Below are 19,180 nucleotides of genomic sequence, written 5' to 3'. Positions count from 1 at the left end.
ACTATGTAATCATTAACTATAGATATTATTATTATTATTATTATTATTATTATTATTATTATTATTATTATTATTATTACTGTTATTGTTAAAGTTCTGTCTCACCTAGATTTTGTAAACAGGAAGTTATAAGATAGAATAAGGTGAGCAATATTGGCTTTATCCCCTGGACCAATTTATCATTATAATCCAAGAAGATTTCCCATCTTGATGGGGCTAGCTCCATAAGGACTGTATCCATCAGAGAGAACCATGGATTATTCTTTGCATTCCCCAGACTGATTCCATCTCAGAGCCTGCTGGATATGTCACATGGCTTATCATATACCTCTCTCTCTCATTATATGTGGTTCACATTCTTGTTAGATCTTACCTAGATCATTAAAATAAACTCCTAATTGATTTTCCAAATTATAGGTTCTCCTCTGTCATCCATCCTGTACAATGTACAGAAGTGATCTGTGAATGTCACATTTGTTGTTGTGTTCTTTGGTGGTATGGGTTGCATTATATTCATGAATTCTGTGTGTGGACCTTGAGCGTTTTTGTTGAGTGATCTTGCCCAGAAGAGCTAAAAGACTGGACATGCCTACTCTACCTGTTCCCATGTTTAAAACCTTGTGATATCTTTGAATATTTCTAACTCTAAGTAGTCTTCAAGGCCTGCTGGCTCTCTTCCCACACCAGTTCTCATATACATCTGTCCTATTTCTCTCTGACATTACTGACACCATCCCAGTAGAGTGCCTCATTTCCACTCTTCTGGACCATTTTAACAGACAGTTTTCATCTCTCTATTCTTTATCACCTTCAAACTATCTTTCATATTGCTGCCAGAGTAATCTTCCTCAGTATAAGGGGCGGCTAGGTGGCATAGTGGATAAAGCACCGGGCCTGGAGTCAGGAGTACCTGGGTTCAAATCCGGTCTCAGACACTTAATAATTACCTAGCTGTGTGGCCTTAGGCAAGCCACTTAAACCCCGCTTGCCTTGCCAAAAACAAAAACCCCTAAAAAAAAAATCTTCCTCAGTATAGATCTATTCATATACTTCTTTATTTAAAATCCTTTAATGACTCCCTATTACTTACTGAATTAAGGCCTTGAATTTCCCCATGAATTAACCTGACATTCTTCTGCATCCTCTATCTGTAACTAGCCTTGACAGACTCATCTCATGCTGCTCCTCCTCATAATTGCAACACAACTCAATATTCCCCTACATGTTTTATGTTTCTCTGCTTGTGAGCATTTTCTCATTCTGTTTCCTGTTTCTGGAATAGCCTCTCCTTCCCTCATCTGCTCAGGAAATTCTGCTTATTCTTTAAAGTCCAATTAAAAGGCTACCTCTTCCATGTAGTATTCACTGATTTTGCCCATTCCATGGTCAGTAATAAGCTGCTAACTCAAACAACTTATGCATTTATATATCCAGTTATAGTTACTGTCTATATGTCTTATCTCCCTACTAGACTGTATGCTTCTTAAGGAAATTATTTAATCATATACTTTTCCATTTCATATACAATAATTTGTCTCACCATTCTTTTCTCCATCACATTTCTCCCATCTGACCTCTTTATCACATTTTATCACATTTATTAGACACAAATACCAAAAAATTATCATATTTTATCCTATTTAATCAATCAGTTACCTTCTATTTTTTCTATTTATATTTATAAGAGAAAACATGTATAATGGGGTTGAGAGATATGTAGAATGCCATCTCAATTACTTGTAAATTTCACCCTTCCCAGTATCTTATACAGAGCACATATAGATATTTCTTGCCTGGTTTTAGTCCATATGACCATAAAAGTTTCTGGCAGGCTTCATACTATATGATGACTAAAACCAAAAATAAGCAAACAAAAAAAACCCAACCTTATAATCGGCTATAAAATCAGAAGGAACAGTGAATCAGGAACTGATGAACTGCAACTGGTTGTGTATACTAAAATTATAATCTATGATGCAATGACCAACCATGATTCCAGAGGACTTTTTTTGATGAAACATGCTACCCATCTCCTGACAGAGAGATGATGGACTCAGGATATAGCCTAAGACATAGAGCTAGAGATGGAGATAAAGGTTTTGAAGGCATAATTTCTTTTTTTTTTTTTGATGGTCAGCAGCACCTGCTGCTCTTTATTGAGGCCACAGGCTGCAACATACACTAAGGCACTTTTCTTATATAAAAAAAAAATATGGAACGCTTCACGAATTTGTGTATCATCCTTGCGCAGGGACCATGCTAATCTTCTCTGTATCGTTCCAATTTTAGTATATGTGCTGCCAAAGCGAGCACGAAGGCATAATTTCTAAAATAAAAGTTTTAACTTCTAATAGAACAGGATATTCTTGAAGCTATATTTTCCAAATTTCAATCTCTCCCTCCCCCTCTCCCAGTCCCCTCTCCCCCTCCCTTCCCTTTCTCCCCCACTTTCTCTCCCCTTCCCCTTCCTCCTCCCCTCCCCCTCCAGCTCTATCTATTTGGTCATGAACATGGATAATGTTGGAATTTGCTTTACACAATTGATACAAATATTTCTGGTTTTTTTAAATCTAAATGAGAGAAGAGATGGGAGAAAAGGGAGAAATTTTTCTTACTTAAAGATGCTGTTTAATTTTAAATAAAGGTTTAGAAAAAGGGAAAAAATGTACAAAAGACATAATCTATCCTTTTCCCAGTCTTTTCCTTGGATGATTTGAGTGAGAAGGACTACTTTGAGTTTCTGGATAGAAGGGAGATGGCTGACTCTATCTCCTTCACCCAGCACAGCACAATAGTTTTGGTTCTTTTGTGCTTATTCTTTTCTGATTTGGAGTGAATGAGAATTCTGAGAAGGAAGAACACATATGTCATGGTGAGTATGAGAGATCCAGAGACCCCACCAATCATCAGAAGTAGCAGCTGAGTTCATAGGAGATGAAAGGCATGCACAAGGAGAAATTGTGGGCATTGCAAGTTTGCAAGAGTTTGCAAGACATTGCCTGAGTGGCCTAGCCCGATACCCGCCAAGCTCAGCAAGAAGTCAGAGCAACAGGTGAGTGGCAACTGGTAACTACCTCTTCTCTAGCACCTGAGCAGAAGCAGGGGCGAAAGCATCAGCAGAAGCATAGTGGACTAGTTAGATCTAGTTCAACACATCCCCCAGCGAGCTCTCCCTAAGAATAACATCATTAGGACTCCAAAAAGGCAGAAAAAGATTTCAAAGACTAAGACTGGTCACATGTTCTCCTTAAATGTATACCTTATTACTATTGTACTTTAAAAATGAGTCCACTTTCCCCGGGATTTTGTGTGTTCAAGGAAGAAGTGCTTCCCTAGTTTAGTGAGAATGCTTTGTACCAAATGTTTTTGTTATGCCTTCTCAATAAATCCTCTTTTGGAAAGTTAATGGAGTTTGACTAATCAGTAATAGGAAATATACTGATGGAGGCTCAGATATTGCAATGTTAGAAGCCACTGACTATTGTGGTCAGCTGCTCTCTGAGGGACCACCCCATCAAGTGTTTGTGTTTGTGTGTGTGTAAACTTGTGTGAATGTGTAAATATATAAAAAATATTTGCTTTCTTTCTATTAGGATGCAAATTCCTTGAAACAGGACTTATTTTATTCTTTGAATTTGAATCTCCAGTGCCTTCCACAGTGCTTGATACATAGTAGAAAATTAATTAATGTTTATTGATTAATTGATTTTTTTTTCTCACTGATGCAGACTCTTCAATGGCCATCCTTCCTTTCCATCCCTAAGTCACTGATATTTAAAATTGAATGAGAGATCCTCATAAATTATATTTCAGACTTGTTATGATGCAATATTAAAACTAAAACAAAAAAGCACACACTCTTTAATGAGCACCTTAGAAGGATTCTTAACCTAAGGTTTATAAACTTGGTTTTTAAACATTTATAGCTATTTCAATATAATTGGTTTGCTTTCTAATCCATTATATTTTGAATTTCCATGTATTTAAAAACTGTTCTAAGAAGAGGTCCAAAGGCTTTGCCAGATTACCAAAGGAGTTTGTGATAAGAACTCCTGTCTGAGAATTGTACTTGTCAGGCGGGAATTTTGGTATTTCATAGGAGGGCACTGGGAGTAGCCAAAGTTTGATGGAGTAAAGATCCCTAGATGAGGAGGGAATCAGAAGACCTGGGATTTGTGTCCTGTGTTTGCAGCTAAATAATTGGGACAAATCTCTTAATCTCTTTCAATTCCTCATTTATCAAAAAAGAAGGTTGTAGATAACCTCAACAATTCTCTGAGGATTTTCTGTTAATTTTACAGAGTAATCAGATCTCTTCTGACAGTCAGTAAAGCAGGCAACACATCTTTTTCCTCTCTGCCTCCTATTCTGGAAGGTAATTAAAGCTAACAGGGAAAGGGGTGAGCTATAATAAAGTAATGGGACATGAAGTTTTTGGATAATTTTATAAGAAACAGGTTTTTTAGAGAGGCAGGCAGAGGCACAGTTGCATGAGGGGACTGACAAAGGAAGAATTTGTGAACATGGACTAAACTTATCTTTGGTTTAAATTGCATTTGAAAGAAAAGCCATTGTGAACTCATACAACCTTTCTGGAGAGCAATTTGGAATTACACCCAAAGGGCAACAAAAATGTGCATACCCTTTGATCCAGCAATACCACTACTGGGCCTATACCCTGAAGAGAAGATAAAAAAGGGTAAAAATATCACTTGTACAAAAATATTCATAAAAGCCCTGTTTGTGGTGGCAAAGAATTGGAAATTAAGTGAATGTCCTTCAATTGGGGAGTGGCTTAACAAACTGTGATATATATATGATATAGATACATATAGATATAGATATGGATTAGATATAGATATAGATGATATAGATATAGATATAGATTATATAGATATAGATATATGATGGAACACTATTGTTCTATTAGCAACCAGGACAGATGGGAATTCAGGGAAGCCTGGAAGGATTTGCATGAACTGATGCTGAGTAAGATGAGCAGAATCAGAAAAACATTATACACCCTAACAGCAACATGGGGTTGATGATCAACCTTGATGAACTTGCTCATTCCATCAGTGCAACAATCACTGATAATTTTGGGGCTATCTGCAATGGAGAGTACCATCTGTATCCAGAGAAAGAATTGTGGAGTTTGAACAAAGATCAAAGACTACTACCTTCAATTTAGGGAAAAAAAACCCATTATCTTATTATGTACTTTTGCTATCTCTTATATTTTACTTTTCTTGTTTTAGGATATGATTCCTCTCTCATCACATTCAGCTTAGATCAATGTATACCATAGAAACAATGTAAAGACTAACAGACTGCCTTCTGTGGGGAGTGGGGGGAAGGAAGCAAGAATGGGGGAAAATTGTAAAACTCAAAATAAATAAAATCTTTCCATAAAAACCCTGCTTTTATAAATGGGAGACCTTTTCCAGCTGTGAGATTTAAATAGCATGATCAATGTTTAAATAATAAATGTGCTCATTTTGGAAAAAAAAAAAGAAGAAAAGCCATCAGAGAGAGAGATAGGGATAAGTGAAATAGCTTTGGGGCAAATCTGGCTTAAGGTACCATTAAGCTAAAACTAAAGCCTACTGAAATGATTTGTTCTGAAAATTGGAAAACATGCATGATTGTACCATTATTCTGGTGGAAAGAAATGTAGACTTTCAAGGGGATACAATTCAATTCAATAAACATTAATGAAGCATTTACTTAGGTAGGTCCCAGGCATTGTATCAAGCACTGGAGATACAAATAAGGAAAAGACCATTCCTATCCTCCAGGAGCCTACAATCTAATGAGAGAAAACAACGTGCAAAAGGAAGCTGAAATGGGAGAAGGGGTTACCCAGCACCATTCATATTATGTAGAGTGGAAGCTGAACAGAGCAGTTGGAGAATGGAGTTGTAAGGAAGCTAGGTAGCTCAGTGGATAAAATGTGAGACCTAGAGTCAGGCAGACTCATCTTTCCAAGTTCAAATCTGGCCTCAGATAACTGGTACCTGTGTGACCCTGGGCAAGTCACTTAACTTTGCTTGGGTTCCTTATCTATAAAAATGAGCTGAAGAAGCAAATGACCAATCACTTCAATATCTTTGACAAGAAAACCCCCAAATGGGATCACAAATAATTGGACTCAACTGAAACAAATTAACAACAACAAAGGATAGACCCTCCAGGTCTATCAGAGGGAAGAGGCAAGTAAGGGTGAGTTGAAAAGGTATAGTAGATCATACACACCAGAGTCATTCTTTAGGGATGTGAGATTTCAACTTATTTGCTTATCCTGGAGAATAAGTTTTTCCCTGAAGTGTAAGCCAAGTTTATGGGAAATGGACCTACTGTGTCCTCAAGGTGAGTCCAGGTTTCAATATATCCCAGCCATCTGACCTTGGACAAGTCACTTAACTACTCTGATCTTCAGTTTCATGACCAATAGAATGGGTATAATACTGTCTATACTGCCTAACTCCTAGTAATTGTGAGAATCAAAAGAAATAATAATGTATAAAAAAGGACCTTGTGACTTTCAAAAGTGGTACTAGGTAATGTAGTAGATAGAGTACTTTCATGTTTGTTGATTTTTCCTATTTACATATTTCCTTTCAATTGAGTGATTCAAGTGATTTGAATGATTTCCTTTGAATCAATTGGAGAATGGCTGAACAGATTGTGGTATATGTACATTATGGAACACTATTGTTCTAACAGAAACCAGGAGGGATGAGCTTTCAGAGAAGCCTGGAAAGACCTGCATGAACTGATGCTTAGCAAGATGAACAGAACCAGGACAGTGTATACCCGAAGAGCAACAAGCAGATGGTGATCAATCTTAAAAGACTTGCTCATTTAGGATATCTGTGATAGAGAATACCATCTGTATCCAGAGAAAGAATTGTGGAGTTTAAACAAAGATCAAAAACTATTACCTTCAATTTAAAAAAAAGTTGTCTTATATACTACATAAGTTTACTAACTCTAATATTTTTATTTTTTCCTCAAGGATATGATTTTTTTTTCTCAACACATTCAATTTTGATCAATGTATAGCATGGAAACAATGTAAAGATTATCAGACTGCCTTCTGTGGGGGGGGTAGGGGAAGGAAGGGAGAATGGGGGGAAATTGTAAAATTCAAATCCTTATAAAAATGATAGGTAGAAACTAGTATTGTATATAATTGGAAAACAAATAAAATATTTATTAAAAAATATTTCCTTTGGGTCCTGGATTTGGTTTTAGGAACTCTTGAGTTCAAACCGTACCCTAACACAAGCTATGGGACAGACCCTGGACAAATCACTTGACATTCTTCAGGCTCAGTCTCTTCTGTAAAGTGAGGATAGCATCAATCTCACAGTTATTGAGAATCAAATGAAATCATAATCTATGTAAAATATTCTGGGAATCTTAAAGCAATATATAAGCAATAGTAATCATCATCATCATCATCATCATCATCATCATCATCATCATCATTATCTCATCAGGTCTAACCCTAGGAAAACTTTAAAAGTAGAATCTTTTGTTCATTTGTTTCAATTTTCCCTCATTTTCCTTTTCTACATCCTTCTTTTCTTATTCAGTAGTTCCCTCTCCTCATCTTTATCAGTTAGTTAGGGTGTGGTCTAGTGAGAAGAACACTGAATTTGGAGTAAGAAGAACTGAATTGGGATCATGCTTCTTCTGCTTACTACCATGTGACCTTAAGGAAAACACTAACATTTCTGCCTCAGTTTTCTTATTTGCCTCATTTTGGACTAGGGGATGTCTGAGGTCTCCTTGAGCTCTAAATCCTATGATTCTGTAATTCTAAGCTTTCTCACCCTTTCCTTTGTCGAAACTTGTTTTTGCTCTTAGGGAGGATCTGAAACTCATTCAAATTAAGACCAAAATGATTAGCTACAAGTTAAGTTGTTCTCAGGGGTATTTGCATTTTTTTTTACCAGAATCAATAGCTTAGGCAGTAAGTCTTAACATGTCTTAACAAAAAACTATTTCAATATAATTTGTTTCCTTTTTAATTCTGTGTTTTATTTTATACATTTAAAACCATTATTTTGAGAAGTGATCTTTAGGCTTCATCAAACTGTCAAGGAGCGGATGATGCGAAAAAAAAGTAAAGAATACTTGGCTTAGGCTAAAGAAATGATGGTGATATTCTAGGCATTTGGTAGACATGATGATGAAACATGCTTTCAGCCAAGGGTCTTCTCATCAACTATGGAATCACTTCAGTCCTTGGCCTGTTTATTTTTAGGGCAACTCGAAGTAAAAGGGTATCTGTGGCAGCTAGGTGATGCAGTGGCTAAAGTACCAGGTTTAAAGTCAGGAAGTCCTCAGCTCAGATTCTCCCTCAGACATTTCCTAGCTGTGTAACCCTAGACATGTCACTTATTCTCTGTTTGCCTCACTTTCCTCATATGTAAAATAGGGTTTATTGTAGCACTTATCTTCCAGGATTGTCATGAGCTCAAAAGAGCTAATGATTGTAAAGCACTTAACACATTGCTGTGAGGATCAAATAAGGCAATAATTGTAAAGAACTGCACATAGTAAACTTTATATAAGTGCTAGCAATATTATTATGTATAGGTAAGAAACAGAGGAAATTGCTCCTTTAGAAACCATCCTTTTTCATCAAAATCTAGGCATCCTCAATGTATTCACCAATCAGTTCATCAATTTAATTTGGTGTTCCCTCTGACTAGTTGCTAAATTTAATTTTAAACTTAATCAGGTGAAGCAATCAACTCACGGTGGAAATACAGGATTTCCATCCTTTGCATAATGCACAAATAAGAAAAAAACATGTTTACCAGAATAAGTAGTACTTTCAAAGTGCCTAATAATTGTTCCCTGATGGGAGGAAACCAGTGATGGAGATGGAAGAATGAATTCAGAGAACAGATCAACAGCATGGACTTGAGAGTATTGTTATTATTATAATTGTTAGGTATTCATGAAAAGGAATAAATTGACTGACAATGTTGACTTAGGAAACTCCAAATGGTATATCTGAGTTAAGGGCTCAAGAGGCTCCAGGAATGACTAAAGAGTCATATGTTCAATATGAGAATATATTCTCAAAGTCTATGGAGAAATCATCCAGCAAAAATGGTCATTGTAACTTGCCAACAAGATTAAACAAAATAAACTCCATTCAAGTTGATGTATTTTGTTGTTGAGTCATTTTAGTCATGTCTGACTCTTTGTGATCCCCTTTTTCAGGATTCTAAAGTGGCTTGTTTTTTCCTTTTCCAGCTCATTTTACAGATGAGGAAACTGAGGCAAACAGGGTTACTCAGGGTTTCACAGCTTGTAAGTTTTTGAGGCAGGATTTGAACTGAAGATGAGTCTTCCTGACTCCAAGCCCAATGCTCTATCCATTGCATCACCTAGCTGTCCCAATAATCTAAAGTTGTCACTTTAGTACTCATTTTTATGAGTCTACTATATTCAAGGAATATGGAAAAGAGTAGAGAGGAAGCATGATAAAGAGGGCCAGCCTTGTTGTTAGGAAGACTTGGATTTAAGTTCTGCCTTTGAAATAGATTAGTACGATGCCTCTAGGCAAGTCATTGCAAAACTCTGGGCCTCAGATAATTCTCTAAGGCTATAACTCAAATTGCTTATCTGCATAAGTAGAGTTTTCAAATAAGCAATTTCCCAAACTAGGTCCAGATTTGGTCTTTAGCCCTAAAAACAAAACCAAACAAAAAAGATGTCAGTACAGTGGCAAATAGTGGGCATAAAAAGATGGAAAATGACCATATTTTCCCTCAAGGATTTTACACTCTAAAGATATTATGATTTCAAATAGAAAGAAGGTGATGGGTGAAAGAAGACCCAAGTAAAAATGTTTTGAGAAATATTGGGATAGGAGGTGGCATGATGGACAGAGTCCTGGAGTCAGGGGGATCTGGGTTCAAATTGTGCCAAAAAGAAGGAAGAAGAAGGAAGAAGAAGAAAGAAGAAGATGAAGGAAGGTTTGCTTTCATTAGAATTTGCATTTGTGAGATTCTGGGTGTCATGGAGAAGATGTTAGAATTGGATAGGAGCATTTTATCTGTCTTTGAAGAAACGGTGGGTAAAAAAGACAAACAGCTTCTTCTCTATCCTGGGCGAAGTTACATTTGAAGGAAGGGAAAGTTAGCAAGACATTTCTTTAAACAAACACATTTCTGTTTGTGCCTGTGACTCTTTTTGTCTGTATGTGGCTCTCTGTCTCAGTTTCTCTATGACTGTCTCCCTTTGTTTCTCTATTTTGTTTCTCTCTCTCTCCTCCTCCCTTTTTGATAATCTCCCTCCCACTCCTCCTTCCCCTGTCTCCTCAAAAGTTTTTTTCTCCTTACCCTAATTCACATCTAATAATAGCTGTTTTTTTCTCTGATCATAACTATGATCACAGATTTGAGGTTGGAAGAAACCCCTGAGGTCATTTTATCCAAGCCTATTTTAAGACAAAAGAGGAAGGATGCTTAGACATACAAACTGAACTGTGTAGGATCAAACATTTATCCTTAATGTTAACTGAGATTTGAAGTATGGTCATTCTGAGTTCAAAGAAGAGGCCACTGCGGACCTGGCTGAATAATCACATTTCTTTAGCACACCTTGGCTCTTGACAATTTTTATGCCTAACCTGAAGAGATTTCCTGGTAATCAGAAAGACCTGGATTCAAGTTCTCTTCTGACATATGCTGCCTGACTATGAACAAGTTACTTAACCTTTTGGTTCTCCAAACAGCTCTCTAAAATTATGCTACAGATAAGGTGTCAATATGCATTGGTTTTTGGAGGGTAGATGTCAGGGGAAATGGTTGGCATGATAAAAAAATATTTATTCACATGAACAAGGGTGCCCATCTCTCCAAATATGCCATATTTGTTTTTTAGAAAAAAAATTTCTTCCAAATAGGCCAGGCCTTTGGACTGTACTAAATTAAAAAAACAACCTCTCTACAAATATTATCTCATTTCATCTTTACAACAACCCTGGGAAGTAGATGCTTTTATTATTCCCATTTTACAGATGAGGAACCTGAGGGAAACAGAGATTTAAGGAATACTGTCTTCCCCTTTCAGATTTATATAAAAATATGACTATGAATATATACATAGTGAATTTATAAACATAGAGCTAAGAAAGTTACAAAGTAAGTTATTCATAAATGTTTTTGATTAAATGTTACCAAGAAATTGATTAAAACAGAAAATAAAAATAAAAATGGTAAAGGGGGATGGTTTTCTTTGCAACAGATGATTTCACTGATATCAAGGTTCTGAAGAGGATGAGATCTGACAAAGATAGGTGCTTTGTATCAGAGAACAGACATTGAGGGTGGGACATTCTGATAGCCATGCTACTCAGAGGGAAAATTCAATGGGGCTGAGAACAATTTTCAGTATTACTTGTGCTATGTACTGTATTTCCCCATGTATAAGATGCACCCTTTTTTTGTTTGTTAGGTTTTTGTAAGTCAAATGGGGTTAAGTGGTTTGCCCAAAGCCAACACAGCTAGGTAATTATTAAGTGTCTGAGACTGGATTTGAACCCAGGTACTCCTGACTTCAGGGCCGGTGCTTTATCTACTATGCCACCTAGCCGCTCCAGATGCACCCTTTTAAAAAAAAAATTGGGATCTTAAAAACTGGGAGTGTCTTATACAGTGGTTGTAGTTTTTTTAACTTATATTTCCTTTTTACCTTGTCTCTACTCTCATTGTTTTGCATTTGTTACCAGTATATTAGGTTTTGTCTTGCCACATTCTGCCTAGAAATGTCTCAGAAAATTTTTCATACAGTGCTGAATTCTAGTTCAAAACAAACTAGTTTGCAAAAAGTGAATGGAAATTGTGCTGCTGAACATCAGTTTGATCCTCCAACTGAGAAAACAAACTGAGACTGGCTCTGGGAAGAAGAAACCCTACTGAAAATGCCACCACAAAAGAAGGCCATGAGAGGCAAGTCAGCAAAATGGCCTGAGTTAGAGAGGGAACTGAGGAGATGGATTGAAAAGCAAAGGCCCATTGGAATTCCTGTGCCCCCAAAGATGGTTCAACATGAGGCAAGAAGAATTGCTGATGAAAAAGAAGTGACTAATTTCCAGGGAGGATACAATTGGTGCTTCAGGTTCATGAAATGGAATAGACTAAGCATGCATTCATGTACTAGACTTGCCCAGGGAGTGTTTGTGGTCAACCCCAGAGCAGAGCATAGACAGGAGAGCAGACAGAGCCTCTCCTAAGACAGTGATTCATCACCAAAAACAGATAAGGATGGGCTAATGGATGGGAATTTTAACAGTGATGAGGAGTTGTATGAATCTGATGATGAATAAAACTTGACTTCAATAACTTTATGTAATACATGTTTTTTCAAATTTCAGGCCCCAAAATCAAGGTGCATTTTATACATGAGAGTGTGTTATACATGAGGACATATGGTATATTCACCTTTGTGATATGTACATATGTCTTTGGGTAAGTCTTGCTGCAGGAAGCTTTGAAGGAGAGGCAAGGTGCGGATTAACTGTCAATCCAACTAATGTGTATAGCATATAAGTATTGCATGTGACTGTGCATATGTCTTTTGGCCAGAAACCCTGAAAGTCTTCTTCTCCCTGATTGATTTTTTTTTTGGTCTTGGTAAAAGAGGCTATACTTTGTTTTATTATTTCTTTCTTACTTGGCTTAGATAACTGAATGAGCATTATCTCAATAAAACTTAGATCTGTCAAAGACCTTTGCTAAAAAAATGTCAAGATCTCCCATTGTATCCAGGGACAGCTAGGTAGCACATCTCCATTGCCCTGATCCTTATTTGGTCACTGGAACCAGATGACTCCAGAGGACAAAGTGAGACTGGCTACTCTGCATAGCCCTTCCTCACTTAAATTTAATTCACTTGCAAGTCATGACATCACCTTCTTGATGTCATGATCCTCTTTGAGAAAAAATGACAAACAACAACAATAGCCATACTTACACACATATACATATGTATATAAGCATACATATATACATATCTGTCTTTCTATCTGTTTTTTAGCCTTTGTCTTTTTTCTTTCTCTCTGTTTCTCTGTCTCTTTTCTCCTGTCTTTGTCTTTGTTGTTTTGTCTCATTCTATTTTCTCTCTCTGCCTCTGCCTTTTCTGTCTGTCTCTCTTTGTCTCTTTCTGTCTCTTTCTGTCTTTCTCTTTCTCTCTGTCTCTCTCCTCTCTGTCTCTGTCTGTCTGTCTGTCTGTCTCTCTCTCTCTCTCTCTCTCTCTCTATATATATATATATATATATGTATATATATATTATATATATGTATAAAATCTGTCTCTCTCTTCCTCAACTGTGAAATGAGAGGTTTGGAAAAACACTCTCTAAGATCCCTTCCATCTCTCAACTCCCCTGATTCTCCAGAAAAGAAGGCTGCTGCCTTCTTCAGAAGCAGGAGGCATATTCACATACTTTGATTCTTCTCTTGAAATCTTCTATGCAATGAGTGGTGGGTATTTTCTATTTTAAAAAAACAACAATAAAACATGTCCTGACTCTGGAAATAGGTCACCAAGGACAAAGCCAGAAATGGTGACTGGGGTTTGGACAATTCAAGTCCTATGGTGCCTAGTATGATGGAATACTTTGTCTTGGCACAGAAACTCACTCTGCCTCCAAAAGATCTGTGTTGAATTTTGGATGCCAATAAATGTCCCACTGCACATCATACAACATTGGCATGCCTAAGGCATTCTAGACAAGATTGGCAGTCCTGTATCAAGAGATGGAACCAACAAAAGGGTGGAAGCTGAAAGGCTCATGGCAATTGAGGCTATAGGTAAAAGAGAATGAGGACTCAGGGCTGTCCTAAAATTTTATATTATTACAACAAGCTCCTAGTTGGGGCAATTAAAACAGGTGCCCTAAAGCTAAACTGAAAATCATCAGGAAGAGTGTCAGATCATATAAAAAATTTTTTTGAAATAGTGAACTGGATCAGATAAACTCCAATAACTTTAATGAATAAGGGATATCAATGGAACTTTTTTTTTTAATGGAACTATAATTTCATTAATGTGAATCTTTCCTCCAACAATAAACACATCCTTACACATTCTGGTCCCTTCTTGTCTAGGTCTTCCAATAAATTTTCCACAGGTGACAGAACATGGTTACCAGTGGAGCAAGTATGTTGTCTCCCCCAACCTCCCGTCTTGTTATATGCTCTTGTTACATTTTTTTGTTCACCCATACATTTCACTGGTGACATTCTTTACACTATTTCTGCATAATTCCTTATTTACAATGCATGGTATCCTGATCATGCCCACCATGAATTACTCTTTGAGTGATTTTCTAATACAGTTCTTTGAAAATGAAAAATATTCCATTACTTATAATTATACAATAAGATGAAGAATATTACAGTTCTAGTCTTTTTGTCTTCTTTCTTTTTCCAGAACTTGGGCTTCTCTACCCAGCATGCCACATTCTGAACATTTCCATGCTCTGCGATTCTGTACCACCTTGTTCTTTCCATACAACTTATCACTCTAAATATATGTATGTATGGCATTTTCCTATTAAAATCTAAGCTCTTTGAAAACAGAAACAGTTTTGTTTGTTTATCTTTGTATTCCTACCATGTAGAATGTTGCCTGGCATTCAATAAGCACTTAATTAGTGCTTTTCAATCATTCATTCATTTAAAAAAAGTATAGGACTATATCAGTAAGTGTTGTTTTCTGTTTGTTTAGTTGTGTCCAACTTTTCATGACACCAGGTGTTTCTTTGATTTACTATGTCCCAAAGTCTGACCAAGGTCATGTTCATTGATTCCAGGACACTATTTATCCATCTCATCTTACATCCCTTTCTCCTTTTGCTTTCAATCTTTCCCCATCATCAAAATCTTTTCCAATGAATCCTATTTTCTCATTTCATATCCAAGGTAATATATCCTGTTCTCCTCCTGTTCAATTCTCAACCCAATTCATTGTATATTTGCAAAGTCCATCCAAGATAAAGTTAGATATTTGGATAGATAGATAATTTCTGTAGGTTATTCAATCAGCTTCATGGCATAGTCTGAATAATAGGCATTTTTCATTTACTGGGATTTCCTCATGATTAGTTAGATTAAATTCTTTTGAAGGAATATACATCTCATTTAGAGGGTTCTGCAGTGTTCTGGGCTTGATACAATCAACATAGTTGGTCCTCTATAAACAAGGCCATCTGAAGGACTTCATCATCTATGGGTAATCCTTTTTCAATTTGGATTCTACACTGAAACTCTTCTTTGAAAGTAGCAAATGTCCTTGGCAAAGTATACATTTTCCACTTTTTCCACTTCATTTGACATTAATAATCAGTGAATCATTGAATAAAGCTAACTTTGTTTTTATATCTCTTAAGGACATGCAAAATATTTGTAATCTATCCATGAGAGGCACATAAAATTTTTGCAAAGATGGAAAAAAAGACTTATTGATGTTCTCCTATTCATCTTTTTGTTTTTTTTTTTTGAGGGGGAAGAGTTAATTTAGATCTGAAAATTTTCCAGGTCTTTGTTAGTTTCTCCCATTTCAGATACCTTGAAAATGCATTTCTCACTGCACACAGAATTGCACTGCCTTCAGCAAAGACCATTTCTGTGTATACTTAGTCTATTACAACAGCTTTTCCCATCTTTCTTTGTTTCAGGGTCATTTCTATTTCCTCTATAAGCACATTAACTGTGATGTTAAATTTCAAGCGTGATGACTCTTTCTCTTGATAGTGAAAAGAATATTATAAAAGTCTTTACAACTCCCTTCCAGTTTTTATCTATTTGTTTTTCTCCTTCTAGGTCTATCTCTAAATGCCCTCAGGGTGATTTTGTTTAGTTGGATCTCTTGCCAACCTTTCTTTATGTTTCTTTTACCTTCTAGCTTCTCACTGTTATGAGGTGTTATTGTTCAAGTTTTCCATCATCTTTCTCTGAAAGATTTTTCAAACTAGTATCTCAACTGCTATTGTCAATGTCTTGGCAAGAAGATTGTGTTTTCAGCATGTAGTGGTTTCTAAATTCTTTTGTTCTTCTCATTATGACAGTCTATTCATACTGGGTAAAATTATTTAGGAAATTGCTATAATTTATGTTGAATTCCACCTTTTGATCACTAGATTAGAGTGCTAACAACTAAATTTCTAGGCAGTATCAAAACCATGGGCTTCCTATAACCCTTTGGCTTCAATTTTTGCTGTCTTGACATTATCTCTAAAGACATGAAAGAGATCATCTCAGAACTCAGTTCATTTTATATTTTCTTTACTTCATGAATTGCTATGTCTAAAGCAATAATTCTCATTTGGTCTCAGGCCTCCTTCAGACTCTTAAAAATTAATGAGACGCCTGGGTCCATGGTAGAGGGGGTGGTTTCCAAACATCTTGACCCATGGATCACCAGGGACAGCCAGAAGGGGTGGTGAGAACTCTGCCTCACCAGAGTGAGTGTGGAGCAGAGCTCCAGCCTTAGAGTAGCCCTGGGGTAAGAGCCTACAGTGGGAGTAGGCAGAGTCACCCAGCATGTCCAGAGTTCTCAGACCATAGATGGTAAGGGAGTTGGGGGAAATTGTAGAGGTCTCTCTGCTCTCCCTGGGGCAGCACTCAGCTGTTTGACCACACTCAGATCCAGGTTGCAGTCTGGGCCCCCACAACATCACCATAGACAAGCAGGGACACCCTCATAGCTCCAGGGCAGAGGGGAGGGCCTGAAGCCTCTCATAAAACCTTGGAGGATTTAAGGTCCCTGTGGGTTGTCCTTCAAACACCCCAAAGCCTTGGAAGTGTGGTAAATCAGTCATAGGCTGAGGAAATGAGCAAACAACAGAAAAAGAAGAATCTGATCATAGAAAATTATACTCAGATGATAACAAAATAGAAACTTCTGTATCCAAAACCTCCAAGAGAAATAGAAAATGGACTCAGGCTATGGATAAGCTCAAAAAAGACTTTGAAAAGCAATTAAAGGAAGTAGAGAAAAAATTGGGAGGAGAAGTGAGAGCAATACAGATAAATCATGGAAACCAAGTCAGCAACTTAGTGAAAGTAATACAAAAAAATACTGAAGAAAATAACATTAAAATTAGTTTAGGCCAAATGGAAAAAACAACACAAAAGACAATTGAGGAGAAGAATGCCTTAAAAAGCAGAACTGGCCAGCTGGAAAAGGAGATAAAAAACTCTCTGAAGAAAATAACTCCTTCAAATGCAGAATGGAACTAAGGAAGCTGATGACTTTACAAGAAAGCAGGAAGAAATAAAACTATACCAAAAAAAAGAAGAAGAAAATGTGTACTATCTCATGGAAAAACAACTGACCTTGAAAAGACATCCAGGAGAGATCATTTAAAAATTATCGGGCTACTTGGAAGTCGTGACCAAGAAAAGGGCCTAGACTTCATTTTTCAAGAAATATTACAGCAAAATTGCCCTGAGATCCTAGAAGCAGAGGACAAAATAGAAATTGAGAGATTTCACCAATCACCTCTTGAAACAGATCCCAAAAGAAAAACTTCCAGGAATATTATAGACAAACTCCAAAACTCCCAAGTCAAAGACAAAATACTAAAAGCTGACAGAAACAAGCAATTCAACTACCACGACTCTAGGCAGGATTACACAGGATCTGACAGCATCTACCTTAGGGACTTGTAGGGCTGGGAATATGATATTCCAGAAGGCAAAAGATCTTGGTTTACAATGGATAATCAGCTACCAGAAAAACTGAACATCCTCTTTCAGGGGAAAAGATGGACTTTCAATGAAACAACGGTCTTTCAAACTTTCCTATTGAAACAACCATAGCTGAACAGAAAATTTGATCTCCAAGTACAGAATTCAAATGAACCATAGAGGGGGTAGATGAGAAGGACTAATTATGAGGAACTTAATGATGTTAAATTGTTTGTATTCCTGCATGGGAAGAAGATACTGATAACTCATATGTATTTTCTCATTTATAAGAGCAATTAGAAGGAGCATATGTAGACAAGGCATAGGAAGGAGCTGAATATAATGGTAAAAAGATGGAGTCAGTGGGTCATAAAGGAAAGTACTGGGAGGAAGAGAAAGGAGAGGAAGAAGGGGCTAAGATATTTCACATAATAGTCAAGAAAAAGCTTTTATAATGGAGTGGAATGAGGAATGGGTAGGGGAATGAGTGAGTCTTCATTCTCATCAGAAATGGCTCAGAGAGAAAATAACATATACATTTCAAAGGGTACAGAAATCTATCTTACCCTAGAGAAAAATGAGAGGAAAGGGATGGGATAAGGGGGAAGGGAGATGGAAGGGGGAGAGTAGGTGATAGAAGAGAGGGAAGATTGTGGAAGATACAACACACTTCTGAACAGGGGCAGGATGAAAGGAGAGAGAGAATGGAATAGATGAGAGTGGGAAGGAATATAGTGGAGGGAAATATAGCCAGTGATAATAACTGTGGGAAAAATATTGAAGCAACTTCTCTGGTAGACTTATGATAAAGAAAGCAACTCACCCCAGAGACAGAGCCATTGGAATCTGAACACAGACTGAAGCACACTTTTTTGTTCTCTCTCACTACTCTTTTTTTTAATTTTGGAAAGATTTTATTTAGAGTTTTACAATTTTTCCCCCAGTCTTGCTCCCCTCCCCTCACCCCCCACAGAAAGCATTTTGCTAGTCTTTACATGATTCTCATAGTATGGATTGATCTAAGGTGAACGTGATGAGAGAGGAATCATATCTTTAAGGAAGCAACATATAGTATGAGATATAGCAGAATTACATAATAAGACATTTTTAAAAAAAAATTAAAAGTAATAGTCCTTGGTCTTTGTTTAAACTCCACAATTCTTTCTTAGGATACAGATGGCATTATCTGTCACAGACTCCCCAAAATTATGCCTGCTTCAAGTCCATTAAGTTTAATCATCACTCCCATGTTGCTGTTAGGGTGTATAATGTTCTTCTGGTTCTGCTAATCTCACTCAGCATCAGTTCATGCAAATCCTTCCAGGCTTCCCTGAATTCCCATCCCTCCTGGTTTCTAATAGAACAGTAGTGTTCCATGACATACATATACCACATTTTGTTAAGCCATTCCCCAGTTGATGAATTTTCCCTTAGTTTCCATTTCTTTACCACCA

At 36.9% G+C, this 19,180-nt stretch overlaps 1 protein-coding gene and 1 non-coding gene across 2 annotated transcripts in view; both read right to left on the bottom strand.

Moving 5' to 3' along the window:
* Positions 1 to 19,180, bottom strand: part of GALNT2 (polypeptide N-acetylgalactosaminyltransferase 2) — a 392,856-nt gene that overhangs the window by 313,281 nt on the left and 60,395 nt on the right. The gene's annotated exons all lie outside the window — the stretch shown is intronic.
* LOC141515625 (U6 spliceosomal RNA) lies at positions 2,207 to 2,313 on the bottom strand. The gene has a single exon (XR_012476387.1). It is a non-coding gene; the product is annotated as a U6 spliceosomal RNA (small nuclear RNA).

Source organism: Macrotis lagotis, chromosome 2 (assembly GCF_037893015.1).
Source record: "Macrotis lagotis isolate mMagLag1 chromosome 2, bilby.v1.9.chrom.fasta, whole genome shotgun sequence".
In the NCBI taxonomy this organism is placed as follows: Eukaryota; Metazoa; Chordata; class Mammalia; order Peramelemorphia; family Peramelidae; genus Macrotis; species Macrotis lagotis.
Note: the sequence above shows the minus strand (reverse complement) of the source record. Positions and strands in the feature narration are given on the sequence as shown.